This window comes from Drosophila pseudoobscura, unplaced genomic scaffold (assembly GCF_009870125.1).
Source record: "Drosophila pseudoobscura strain MV-25-SWS-2005 unplaced genomic scaffold, UCI_Dpse_MV25 Unplacedtig00000090, whole genome shotgun sequence".
In the NCBI taxonomy this organism is placed as follows: domain Eukaryota; kingdom Metazoa; phylum Arthropoda; class Insecta; order Diptera; family Drosophilidae; genus Drosophila; species Drosophila pseudoobscura.
In genome coordinates, this window is record NW_022881714.1 from 41,582 (window position 1) to 56,113 (window position 14,532).

General features: G+C 33.4%; 4 non-coding genes across 4 annotated transcripts; all 4 read left to right on the forward strand.

Moving 5' to 3' along the window:
- Positions 1-2,025: 2,025 nt before the first annotated feature.
- LOC117185477 (small subunit ribosomal RNA) lies at positions 2,026-4,020 on the forward strand. The gene has a single exon (XR_004470989.1). It is a non-coding gene; the product is annotated as a small subunit ribosomal RNA (ribosomal RNA).
- A 600-nt stretch (positions 4,021-4,620) lies between these two features.
- LOC117185493 (5.8S ribosomal RNA) lies at positions 4,621-4,799 on the forward strand. Its single transcript, XR_004471005.1, has one exon. It is a non-coding gene; the product is annotated as a 5.8S ribosomal RNA (ribosomal RNA).
- Positions 4,800-5,214: 415 nt separating this feature from the next.
- LOC117185487 (large subunit ribosomal RNA) lies at positions 5,215-9,177 on the forward strand. The gene has a single exon (XR_004470999.1). It is a non-coding gene; the product is annotated as a large subunit ribosomal RNA (ribosomal RNA).
- Positions 9,178-12,188: 3,011 nt separating this feature from the next.
- LOC117185478 (small subunit ribosomal RNA) lies at positions 12,189-14,183 on the forward strand. The gene has a single exon (XR_004470990.1). It is a non-coding gene; the product is annotated as a small subunit ribosomal RNA (ribosomal RNA).
- Positions 14,184-14,532: the final 349 nt, after the last annotated feature.

Below are 14,532 nucleotides of genomic sequence, written 5' to 3' on the forward strand. Positions count from 1 at the left end.
ATATGTATATTTTTGACATTGTGTTATAATGAATAAAAATAACAAATAACGCCGAGGTGTGCTATAAAATATCAATATTAGGTTTTATATGGATATGGATATGGATATGGATATGGATATGGGAATGTTTCTCATATATAATATAACATTATAACATAATCATAATGCGATTATAAATATAGAAAATATAAAAATGTATTTAATATAAATAGATATATTACGTGTATATGTGAAATTAAAGCAAAGATACCAGCTGATATGATATTTTTCATGTAAATGAATGATGAATGTAATAAAAATAATTAATTTAATTTCATATGATATGGGGAACATACTAAGTCGGCAATGTCTGTTTATTTTATATGCGTATATATATTTTTCTTAATATATATGAATAATTTTGAAGTGATAGTATAGTATTTTGTATTAAAATACGAAAAGAAACTATTTTTAAAAGGTACTCTCAAGTAAAAATACCCGATTTGCGGAAAGCGTGGCAGAAAACCTATATAGGGAGTGGTAGTCTCGTGCATGGTATATTTCATATGAAAATTTTATAATGAAAAATTATTAATTTATTTCATATGATATGGGGAATATACTTAGCCGGCAATGTCTGTGTATTTTATATGAATATATATATATTTCTTAATATATATGAATAATTTTGAAGTGATAGTATTGTATTTTTTATTAAAATACGAAAAGAAACTATTGTTAAGAGGCACTCTCAAGTAAAAATACCCGATTTGCGGAAAGCGTGGCAGAAAACCTATATAGGGAGTGGTAGTCTCGTGCATGGTATATTTCATATGAAAATTTTATAATGAAAAATTATTAATTTATTTCATATGATATGGGGAATATACTTAGCCGGCAATGTCTGTGTATTTTATATGAATATATATATATTTCTTAATATATATGAATAATTTTGAAGTGATAGTATTGTATTTTTTATTAAAATACGAAAAGAAACTATTGTTAAGAGGCACTCTCAAGTAAAAATACCCGATTTGCGGAAAGCGTGGCAGAAAACCTATATAGGGAGTGGTAGTCTCGTGCATGGTATATTTCATATGAAAATTTTATAATGAAAAATTATTAATTTATTTCATATGATATGGGGAATATACTTAGCCGACAATGTCTGTGTATTTTATATGAATATATATATATTTCTTAATATATATGAATAATTTTGAAGTGATAGTATTGTATTTTTTATTAAAATACGAAAAGAAACTATTGTTAAGAGGCACTCTAAAGCAAAAATACCCGATTTGCGGAAAGCGTGGCAGAAAACCTATACATGATGGACAGTTGATGTCCATCGGTATTGTATACAATATTTGGTACAGTATTGTATATAATATTATTATATGTTGTCATTATACTCAAAGTAGTGTTTAATAGGAGATATTTGTTTTCAAATTGATCTTAATAAAGATAATATAGTGAAACTAACCAAGATATATACTATTTAGTATATATCATTTCTGTTTCGAATTATTATCGTGAATTTTTGGAAATGGTCTTATATGATTAAATATTGTATGAGTGCCATTTCAACAATGTACCAGCATATAATCAAAGCGATTTATATGCAAATTCAAATATTGCCAAAATATATAAATTCCATTCCACATGAACTCATGTGTTTGGTTTTATTTAATGTATATCACAAAAAACGCATACGAAATTGGATAAATTTTAAATTTGTTGTCAAAATACATAGTTTAAACACAATTAATATTGGTTTAAGCCTATATACGTGTGATAATATATTAAGTGCAAATAAAAAGATATTTTTGAACGAAAAAAAAATGTATATAATAAAATATATATATTTATATAGAGAAAAATGGCGAATGTGAATGCTATATAAAAATGGCCACAATCGTTTAACAAATTCTCATAAACTGTTGATAAAAAATATTTATTTATTTTTTTTTTTATTCAAAAGTATTATTGAGTTGTCAAATATTTACATATGTGAGCGTATGCGCACGAAACGAAAACATTATTCTGGTTGATCCTGCCAGTAGTTATATGCTTGTCTCAAAGATTAAGCCATGCATGTCTAAGTACACACGAATTAAAAGTGAAACCGCAAAAGGCTCATTATATCAGTTATGGTTCCTTAGATCGTTAACAGTTACTTGGATAACTGTGGTAATTCTAGAGCTAATACATGCAATTAAAACACGGACCTTATGGGACGTGTGCTTTTATTAGGCTAAAACCAAGCGATCGCAAGATCGTTACATTGGTTGAACTCTAGATAACATGCAGATCGTATGGTCTTGTACCGACGACAGATCTTTCAAATGTCTGCCCTATCAACTTTTGATGGTAGTATCTAGGACTACCATGGTTGCAACGGGTAACGGGGAATCAGGGTTCGATTCCGGAGAGGGAGCCTGAGAAACGGCTACCACATCTAAGGAAGGCAGCAGGCGCGTAAATTACCCACTCCCAGCTCGGGGAGGTAGTGACGAAAAATAACAATACAGGACTCATATCCGAGGCCCTGTAATTGGAATGAGTACACTTTAAATCCTTTAACAAGGACCAATTGGAGGGCAAGTCTGGTGCCAGCAGCCGCGGTAATTCCAGCTCCAATAGCGTATATTAAAGTTGTTGCGGTTAAAACGTTCGTAGTTGAACTTGTGCTTCATACGGGTAGTACAACTTACAATTGTGGTTAGTACTATACCTTTATGTATGTAAGCGTATTACCGGTGGAGTTCTTATATATAATTAAGTACTTGTATTTTTTTATATATTCCTCCTATTTAAAAACCTGCATTAGTGCTCTTCATCGAGTGTTATTGTGGGCCGGTACAATTACTTTGAACAAATTAGAGTGCTTAAAGCAGGCTTCAAATGCCTGAATATTCTGTGCATGGGATAATGAAATAAGACCTCTGTTCTGCTTTCATTGGTTTTCAGATCAAGAGGTAATGATTAATAGAAGCAGTTTGGGGGCATTAGTATTACGACGCGAGAGGTGAAATTCTTGGACCGTCGTAAGACTAACTTAAGCGAAAGCATTTGCCAAAGATGTTTTCATTAATCAAGAACGAAAGTTAGAGGTTCGAAGGCGATCAGATACCGCCCTAGTTCTAACCATAAACGATGCCAGCTAGCAATTGGGTGTAGCTACTTTTATGGCTCTCTCAGTCGCTTCCCGGGAAACCAAAGCTTTTGGGCTCCGGGGGAAGTATGGTTGCAAAGCTGAAACTTAAAGGAATTGACGGAAGGGCACCACCAGGAGTGGAGCCTGCGGCTTAATTTGACTCAACACGGGAAAACTTACCAGGTCCGAACATAAGTGTGTAAGACAGATTGATAGCTCTTTCTCGAATCTATGGGTGGTGGTGCATGGCCGTTCTTAGTTCGTGGAGTGATTTGTCTGGTTAATTCCGATAACGAACGAGACTCAAATATATTAAATAGATATCTTCAGGATTATGGTGTTGAAGCTTATATAGCCTTCATTCATGGTGGCAGTAAAATGTTTATTGTGTTTGAATGTGTTTATATAAGTGGAGCCGTACCTGTTGGTTTGTCCCATTATAAGGACACTAGCTTCTTAAATGGACAAATTGCGTCTAGCAATAATGAGATTGAGCAATAACAGGTCTGTGATGCCCTTAGATGTCCTGGGCTGCACGCGCGCTACAATGAAAGTATCAACGTGTATTTCCTAGACCGAGAGGTCCGGGTAAACCGCTGAACCACTTTCATGCTTGGGATTGTGAACTGAAACTGTTCACATGAACTTGGAATTCCCAGTAAGTGTGAGTCATTAACTCGCATTGATTACGTCCCTGCCCTTTGTACACACCGCCCGTCGCTACTACCGATTGAATTATTTAGTGAGGTCTCCGGACGTGATCACTGTGACGCCTTGCGTGTTACGGTTGTTTCGCAAAAGTTGACCGAACTTGATTATTTAGAGGAAGTAAAAGTCGTAACAAGGTTTCCGTAGGTGAACCTGCGGAAGGATCATTATTGTATGTTTCTACCGTTAACAAAAATATATATATATTGCCAATTTACCAAACAAAATATGTTTTTATAAAATCATAATTGTAAAATAAAATATATTCAGTTGTATATATTATATGTTTATATTAATTAATTATATTGCCAATATACTCATTTAGTAGTAGCTATACATATAACATTGTGTTCTATGTGTGTAGCAATTAATATATAAATACATATTGATGATATTATTACAATAATATTGATTTATAAAATCTGTGTGCATATGTACCATAGTATGCACGCGTTGCGAATATGTATTGTCCATCATAGCTATGGGCATACATTGGTTAATGCAACAGCCTAAAAAGTACAATGTTGTACCTGATTTCAGGTTAATACTTTTATATAAATTGATAATTATCAAACAAGCCAAAATACATATTATATTATTTAACAATATGGTAATATATCGTTTATATAAAACTAAGACATTTCGCAACATTCTTTTAGGATAAAATTAAAATTTATTGAAGGAATTGATATATGCCAGTAAAATGGTGTATTTTTAATTTCTTTCAATAAAGACATATCTGACAAATAAATGAATAAACAAATTTTAATCACTCTAAGCGGTGGATCACTCGGCTCATGGGTCGATGAAGAACGCAGCAAACTGTGCGTCATCGTGTGAACTGCAGGACACATGAACATCGACATTTTGAACGCATATCGCAGTCCATGCTGTTTGGTACTTTAATTAATTTTATAGTGCTGCTTGGACTACATATGGTTGAGGGTTGTAAGACTATGCTAAATAAGTTGTTTAAAAATTTTACGAAATTTTTAAGCATATTGTATATTATTGGATATGTATATATATATATTCATAATATTGATATTAAATGGAAACGCATTATCTCTCATTGTTGTATATATTTGTGTGAGAAGAACGAAGAAAAATATATATTTTTTTGTCCTTTTTGAATCAAATAATACTGAGGAATGTCTAGCATAAAAAAATAATTAAAGTTTTTTCATCTAGAATTGCCTCTTATTAATGTTTCGAAAGGAAATTTTGTTGTAAATATAAATATTTAATATTCTTCGTGATATTCGTTATAAAATACGAATATTATAATGATTTCATTATGAGAACGCTCTATATATATAATAATATAGTGTAATTATCATTATAAATTTTAATATACGTATATACAACCTCAACTCATATGGGACTACCCCCTGAATTTAAGCATATTAATTAGGGGAGGAAAAGAAACTAACCAGGATTTTCTTAGTAGCGGCGAGCGAAAAGAAATCAGTTCAGCACTAAGTCACTTTGTCTATATGGCAAACGTGAGATGCAGTGTATGGAGCGTCAATATTCTAGTATGAGAAATTAACGATTTAAGTCCTTCTTAAATGAGGCCATTTACCCATAGAGGGTGCCAGGCCCGTATAACGTTAATGATTACTAGATGATGTTTCCAAAGAGTCGTGTTGCTTGATAGTGCAGCACTAAGTGGGTGGTAAACTCCATCTAAAACTAAATATAACCATGAGACCGATAGTAAACAAGTACCGTGAGGGAAAGTTGAAAAGAACTCTGAATAGAGAGTTAAACAGTACGTGAAACTGCTTAGAGGTTAAGCCCGATGAACCTGAATATCCGTTATGGAAAATTCATCATTAAAGTTGTAATATTTTAACAATATTATAATAATAGTGTGCATTTTTTCCATATAAGGACATTGTAATCTATTAGCATATAACAAATTTATCATAAAATATGACTTATAGTTTATTCAAATTATTATGCTTGCATTTTAACATAGAATAAATGTCATTAATTTGATAAAGTGTTGATAAATTAAAATTAATACAGTGCGTTAATTTTTCGAAATTATATAATGGCATAATTATCATTGATTTTTGTGTTTATTATATGCATTTGTATGATTAACAATGCGAAAGATTCAGGATACCTTCGGGACCCGTCTTGAAACACGGACCAAGGAGTCTAACATATGTGCAAGTTATTGGGAGATAAACCTAATAGCGTAATTAACTTGACTAATAATGGGATTAGTTTTTTAACTATTTATAGATAATTAACACAATCCCGGGGCGTTCTATATAGTTATGTATGATAATATTTATATTATTTATGCCTCTAACTGGAACGTACCTTGAGCATATATGCTGTGACCCGAAAGATGGTGAACTATACTTGATCAGGTTGAAGTCAGGGGAAACCCTGATGGAAGACCGAAACAGTTCTGACGTGCAAATCGATTGTCAGAATTGAGTATAGGGGCGAAAGACCAATCGAACCATCTAGTAGCTGGTTCCTTCCGAAGTTTCCCTCAGGATAGCTGGTGCATTTTAATGTTATATAAAATAATCTTATCTGGTAAAGCGAATGATTAGAGGCCTTAGGGTCGAAACGATCTTAACCTATTCTCAAACTTTAAATGGGTAAGAACCTTAACTTTCTTGATATGAAGTTTAAGGTTATGATATAATGTGCCCAGTGGGCCACTTTTGGTAAGCAGAACTGGCGCTGTGGGATGAACCAAACGTAATGTTACGGTGCCCAAATTAACAACTCATGCAGAAACCATGAAAGGCGTTGGTTGCTTAAAACAGCAGGACGGTGATCATGGAAGTCGAAATCCGCTAAGGAGTGTGTAACAACTCACCTGCCGAAGCAACTAGCCCTTAAAATGGATGGCGCTTAAGTTGTATACCTATACATTACCGCTAAAGTAGATGATTTATATTACTTGTGATATAAATTTTGAAACTTTAGTGAGTAGGAAGGTACAATGGTATGCGTAGAAGTGTTTGGCGTAAGCCTTCATGGAGCTGCCATTGGCACAGATCTTGGTGGTAGTAGCAAATAATCGAATGAGACCTTGGAGGACTGAAGTGGAGAAGGGTTTCGTGTGAACAGTGGTTGATCACGAGTTAGTCGGTCCTAAGTTCAAGGCGAAAGCCGAAAATTTTCAAGTAAAAAATCAGTGAGTAATATTGTCAAATCTTTTATGATTTTTAAATACTTGAATAATTTTGAACGAAAGGGAATACGGTTCCAATTCCGTAACCTGTTGAGTATCCGTTTGTTATTAAATATGGGCCTCGTGCTCATCCTGGCAACAGGAACGACCATAAAGAAGCCGTCGAGAGATATCGGAAGAGTTTTCTTTTCTGTTTTATAGCCGTACTACCATGGAAGTCTTTCGCAGAGAGATATGGTAGATGGGCTAGAAGAGCATGACATATACTGTTGTGTCGATATTTTCTCCTCGGACCTTGAAAATTTATGGTGGGGACACGCAAACTTCTCAACAGGCCGTACCAATATCCGCAGCTGGTCTCCAAGGTGAAGAGTCTCTAGTCGATAGAATAATGTAGGTAAGGGAAGTCGGCAAATTAGATCCGTAACTTCGGGATAAGGATTGGCTCTGAAGATTGAGATAGTCGGGCTTGATTGGGAAACAATAACATGGTTTATGTGCTCGTTCTGGGTAAATAGAGTTTCTATCATTTATGGTAGTTACTTGTTCCCCGGATAGTTTAGTTACGTAGCCAATTGTGGAACTTTCTTGCTAAAATTTTTAAGAATACTAATTGGGTTAAACCAGTTAGTTCTTATTAATTATAACGATTATCAATTAACAATCAATTCAGAACTGGCACGGACTTGGGGAATCCGACTGTCTAATTAAAACAAAGCATTGTGATGGCCCTAGCGGGTGTTGACACAATGTGATTTCTGCCCAGTGCTCTGAATGTCAAAGTGAAGAAATTCAAGTAAGCGCGGGTCAACGGCGGGAGTAACTATGACTCTCTTAAGGTAGCCAAATGCCTCGTCATCTAATTAGTGACGCGCATGAATGGATTAACGAGATTCCTACTGTCCCTATCTACTATCTAGCGAAACCACAGCCAAGGGAACGGGCTTGGAATAATTAGCGGGGAAAGAAGACCCTTTTGAGCTTGACTCTAATCTGGCAGTGTAAGGAGACATAAGAGGTGTAGCATAAGTGGGAGATATTAGATTTCGGTTTGGTATCGACAATGAAATACCACTACTCTTATTGTTTCCTTACTTACTTGATTAAATGGAACGTGTATCATTTCCTAGCCATTATACGGATATATTTATTATATCTTATGGTATTGGGTTTTGATGCAAGCTTCTTGATCAAAGTATCACGAGTTTGTTATATAATCGCAAACAAATTCTTTAATGAGAAAATGCATTTATGTATTTTCAATTTGAAAATTTGGTATAACTCCAATTACTCAGGTATGATCCAATTCAAGGACATTGCCAGGTAGGGAGTTTGACTGGGGCGGTACATCTCTCAAATAATAACGGAGGTGTCCCAAGGCCAGCTCAGTGCGGACAGAAACCACACATAGAGCAAAAGGGCAAATGCTGACTTGATCTCGGTGTTCAGTACACACAGGGACAGCAAAAGCTCGGCCTATCGATCCTTTTGGTTTAAAGAGTTTTTAACAAGAGGTGTCAGAAAAGTTACCATAGGGATAACTGGCTTGTGGCGGCCAAGCGTTCATAGCGACGTCGCTTTTTGATCCTTCGATGTCGGCTCTTCCTATCATTGTGAAGCAAAATTCACCAAGCGTTGGATTGTTCACCCATGCAAGGGAACGTGAGCTGGGTTTAGACCGTCGTGAGACAGGTTAGTTTTACCCTACTAATGACAAAACGTTGTTGCGACAGCATTCCTGCGTAGTACGAGAGGAACCGCAGGTACGGACCAATGGCACAATACTTGTTCGAGCGAACAGTGGTATGACGCTACGTCCGTTGGATTATGCCTGAACGCCTCTAAGGTCGTATCCGTGCTGGACTGCAATGATAAATAAGGGGCAATTTGCATTGTATGGCTTCTAAACCATTAAAAGTTTATAATTTATTTTATAAACGACAATGGATGTGATGCCAATGTAATTTGTAACATAGTAAATTGGGAGGATCATCGATCACCTGATGCCGCGCTAGTTGCATATAAAAACATTATTTAATACAATGACAAAGCCTAGAATCAATTGTAAACGACTTTTGTAACAGGCAAGGTGTTGTAAGTGGTTGAGCAGCTGCCATACTGCGATCCACTGAAGCTTATCCTTTGCTTGATGATTCGATATATATAAATTTATTCTTTATATATGAAAATTATTTTTATATATTTATATGAATATATACCTATAAATGGTAATATATATTTATATATAGATATATATTAAAAAGAATATATTTTATATAAATATGGATAAATTATTTATCCTATATAAATTACGTTGGCTTGAATATGAATATAATGTTATATTATAAGTTTGTTATACTTAATTACATATGAAATGATACTTATAAAAATTTTATTATGTGAACACACGAAACATAGTGTATATGCATATGTGCAAATGTGAATGTATATATGAAATAATATGAATGCAAAAAGCATGGAGTGATCGTATATGGAACTTGGAAGTATTTCTAATATTGGAATTTAATGATATGTGATATGAATGCAAGAATTAAATAGTTTGGTATATAAAATGTGATAATATTATTGGGTATGTGAAATGTTTCCCATATCCTAAAAATTATAACATGAGCATGATTTGATTATGAATACAGAAAATATAAAGATATATTTTATATACATATGTACAAATATATGTATATTTGGAGTGGTCGTTTGTGGAACTTGGAAGTATTTCTAATATTGGAATTTAATGATATGTGATATGAATGCAAGAATTAAATAGTTTGGTATATAAAATGTGATAATATTATTGGGTATGTGAAATGTTTCCCATATCCTAAAAATTATAACATGAGCATGATTTGATTATGAATACAGAAAATATAAAGATATATTTTATATACATATGTACAAATATATGTATATTTGGAGTGGTCGTTTGTGGAACTTGGCAGTATTTCTAATATTGGAATTCAATGATATGTGATATAAATGCAAGAATTAAATAGTTTTGTATATAAAATGACAATATTATGGATATGGGGAAACATTCACCATATCCTTAAAATTATAACATGAGCATGATTTGATTTTGAATAGAGAAAATATAATGATATATTTTATATACATATTTACAAAAATATATGTATATTTTTGACATTGTGTTATAATGAATAAAAATAACAAATAACGCCGAGGTGTGCTATAAAATATCAATATTAGGTTTTATATGGATATGGATATGGATATGGATATGGATATGGGAATGTTTCTCATATATAATATAACATTATAACATAATCATAATGCGATTATAAATATAGAAAATATAAAAATGTATTTAATATAAATAGATATATTACGTGTATATGTGAAATTAAAGCAAAGATACCAGCTGATATGATATTTTTCATGTAAATGAATGATGAATGTAATAAAAATAATTAATTTAATTTCATATGATATGGGGAACATACTAAGTCGGCAATGTCTGTTTATTTTATATGCGTATATATATTTTTCTTAATATATATGAATAATTTTGAAGTGATAGTATAGTATTTTGTATTAAAATACGAAAAGAAACTATTTTTAAAAGGTACTCTCAAGTAAAAATACCCGATTTGCGGAAAGCGTGGCAGAAAACCTATATAGGGAGTGGTAGTCTCGTGCATGGTATATTTCATATGAAAATTTTATAATGAAAAATTATTAATTTATTTCATATGATATGGGGAATATACTTAGCCGGCAATGTCTGTGTATTTTATATGAATATATATATATTTCTTAATATATATGAATAATTTTGAAGTGATAGTATTGTATTTTTTATTAAAATACGAAAAGAAACTATTGTTAAGAGGCACTCTCAAGTAAAAATACCCGATTTGCGGAAAGCGTGGCAGAAAACCTATATAGGGAGTGGTAGTCTCGTGCATGGTATATTTCATATGAAAATTTTATAATGAAAAATTATTAATTTATTTCATATGATATGGGGAATATACTTAGCCGGCAATGTCTGTGTATTTTATATGAATATATATATATTTCTTAATATATATGAATAATTTTGAAGTGATAGTATTGTATTTTTTATTAAAATACGAAAAGAAACTATTGTTAAGAGGCACTCTCAAGTAAAAATACCCGATTTGCGGAAAGCGTGGCAGAAAACCTATATAGGGAGTGGTAGTCTCGTGCATGGTATATTTCATATGAAAATTTTATAATGAAAAATTATTAATTTATTTCATATGATATGGGGAATATACTTAGCCGACAATGTCTGTGTATTTTATATGAATATATATATATTTCTTAATATATATGAATAATTTTGAAGTGATAGTATTGTATTTTTTATTAAAATACGAAAAGAAACTATTGTTAAGAGGCACTCTAAAGCAAAAATACCCGATTTGCGGAAAGCGTGGCAGAAAACCTATACATGATGGACAGTTGATGTCCATCGGTATTGTATACAATATTTGGTACAGTATTGTATATAATATTATTATATGTTGTCATTATACTCAAAGTAGTGTTTAATAGGAGATATTTGTTTTCAAATTGATCTTAATAAAGATAATATAGTGAAACTAACCAAGATATATACTATTTAGTATATATCATTTCTGTTTCGAATTATTATCGTGAATTTTTGGAAATGGTCTTATATGATTAAATATTGTATGAGTGCCATTTCAACAATGTACCAGCATATAATCAAAGCGATTTATATGCAAATTCAAATATTGCCAAAATATATAAATTCCATTCCACATGAACTCATGTGTTTGGTTTTATTTAATGTATATCACAAAAAACGCATACGAAATTGGATAAATTTTAAATTTGTTGTCAAAATACATAGTTTAAACACAATTAATATTGGTTTAAGCCTATATACGTGTGATAATATATTAAGTGCAAATAAAAAGATATTTTTGAACGAAAAAAAAATGTATATAATAAAATATATATATTTATATAGAGAAAAATGGCGAATGTGAATGCTATATAAAAATGGCCACAATCGTTTAACAAATTCTCATAAACTGTTGATAAAAAATATTTATTTATTTTTTTTTTTATTCAAAAGTATTATTGAGTTGTCAAATATTTACATATGTGAGCGTATGCGCACGAAACGAAAACATTATTCTGGTTGATCCTGCCAGTAGTTATATGCTTGTCTCAAAGATTAAGCCATGCATGTCTAAGTACACACGAATTAAAAGTGAAACCGCAAAAGGCTCATTATATCAGTTATGGTTCCTTAGATCGTTAACAGTTACTTGGATAACTGTGGTAATTCTAGAGCTAATACATGCAATTAAAACACGGACCTTATGGGACGTGTGCTTTTATTAGGCTAAAACCAAGCGATCGCAAGATCGTTACATTGGTTGAACTCTAGATAACATGCAGATCGTATGGTCTTGTACCGACGACAGATCTTTCAAATGTCTGCCCTATCAACTTTTGATGGTAGTATCTAGGACTACCATGGTTGCAACGGGTAACGGGGAATCAGGGTTCGATTCCGGAGAGGGAGCCTGAGAAACGGCTACCACATCTAAGGAAGGCAGCAGGCGCGTAAATTACCCACTCCCAGCTCGGGGAGGTAGTGACGAAAAATAACAATACAGGACTCATATCCGAGGCCCTGTAATTGGAATGAGTACACTTTAAATCCTTTAACAAGGACCAATTGGAGGGCAAGTCTGGTGCCAGCAGCCGCGGTAATTCCAGCTCCAATAGCGTATATTAAAGTTGTTGCGGTTAAAACGTTCGTAGTTGAACTTGTGCTTCATACGGGTAGTACAACTTACAATTGTGGTTAGTACTATACCTTTATGTATGTAAGCGTATTACCGGTGGAGTTCTTATATATAATTAAGTACTTGTATTTTTTTATATATTCCTCCTATTTAAAAACCTGCATTAGTGCTCTTCATCGAGTGTTATTGTGGGCCGGTACAATTACTTTGAACAAATTAGAGTGCTTAAAGCAGGCTTCAAATGCCTGAATATTCTGTGCATGGGATAATGAAATAAGACCTCTGTTCTGCTTTCATTGGTTTTCAGATCAAGAGGTAATGATTAATAGAAGCAGTTTGGGGGCATTAGTATTACGACGCGAGAGGTGAAATTCTTGGACCGTCGTAAGACTAACTTAAGCGAAAGCATTTGCCAAAGATGTTTTCATTAATCAAGAACGAAAGTTAGAGGTTCGAAGGCGATCAGATACCGCCCTAGTTCTAACCATAAACGATGCCAGCTAGCAATTGGGTGTAGCTACTTTTATGGCTCTCTCAGTCGCTTCCCGGGAAACCAAAGCTTTTGGGCTCCGGGGGAAGTATGGTTGCAAAGCTGAAACTTAAAGGAATTGACGGAAGGGCACCACCAGGAGTGGAGCCTGCGGCTTAATTTGACTCAACACGGGAAAACTTACCAGGTCCGAACATAAGTGTGTAAGACAGATTGATAGCTCTTTCTCGAATCTATGGGTGGTGGTGCATGGCCGTTCTTAGTTCGTGGAGTGATTTGTCTGGTTAATTCCGATAACGAACGAGACTCAAATATATTAAATAGATATCTTCAGGATTATGGTGTTGAAGCTTATATAGCCTTCATTCATGGTGGCAGTAAAATGTTTATTGTGTTTGAATGTGTTTATATAAGTGGAGCCGTACCTGTTGGTTTGTCCCATTATAAGGACACTAGCTTCTTAAATGGACAAATTGCGTCTAGCAATAATGAGATTGAGCAATAACAGGTCTGTGATGCCCTTAGATGTCCTGGGCTGCACGCGCGCTACAATGAAAGTATCAACGTGTATTTCCTAGACCGAGAGGTCCGGGTAAACCGCTGAACCACTTTCATGCTTGGGATTGTGAACTGAAACTGTTCACATGAACTTGGAATTCCCAGTAAGTGTGAGTCATTAACTCGCATTGATTACGTCCCTGCCCTTTGTACACACCGCCCGTCGCTACTACCGATTGAATTATTTAGTGAGGTCTCCGGACGTGATCACTGTGACGCCTTGCGTGTTACGGTTGTTTCGCAAAAGTTGACCGAACTTGATTATTTAGAGGAAGTAAAAGTCGTAACAAGGTTTCCGTAGGTGAACCTGCGGAAGGATCATTATTGTATGTTTCTACCGTTAACAAAAATATATATATATTGCCAATTTACCAAACAAAATATGTTTTTATAAAATCATAATTGTAAAATAAAATATATTCAGTTGTATATATTATATGTTTATATTAATTAATTATATTGCCAATATACTCATTTAGTAGTAGCTATACATATAACATTGTGTTCTATGTGTGTAGCAATTAATATATAAATACATATTGATGATATTATTACAATAATATTGATTTATAAAATCTGTGTGCATATGTACCATAGTATGCACGCGTTGCGAATATGTATTGTCCATCATAGCTATGGGCATACATTGGTTAATGCAACAGCCTAAAAAGTA